We start from the raw sequence: 322 nt of genomic DNA on the forward strand, positions 1-322 counted from the left end.
CGACTGGCCCTTCTTCTGAAGGAGCAAAACAGTCGGAAGTTGTATCGGAAGAGATAGAAGTCTTACTATAACGGCTAAAAGGCTTTGAACGATGAGAAGAAGAAGAAGGGAGGACTTCATGAGGAGATGGAAGAGCAGTTGTAGAGGGATCTGTCGAGGCTTCTTGGTGACGACGGAGAAGAAGGGCTAATTCTCTTTCTTCTCTTAATTTGGAAATTTTCCGATTAACTGGACCTCTCAAGCGATACGGAGATAAGTACAACTGAAAGGACGACAAAGGAAGAGGAGAACAGCTCACGGAAGAGGAAGAAGAAGAGTGAGA

This window comes from Cystoisospora suis (assembly GCF_002600585.1).
Source record: "Cystoisospora suis strain Wien I chromosome Unknown contig_6872, whole genome shotgun sequence".
Lineage (NCBI taxonomy): Eukaryota > Apicomplexa > Conoidasida > Eucoccidiorida > Sarcocystidae > Cystoisospora > Cystoisospora suis.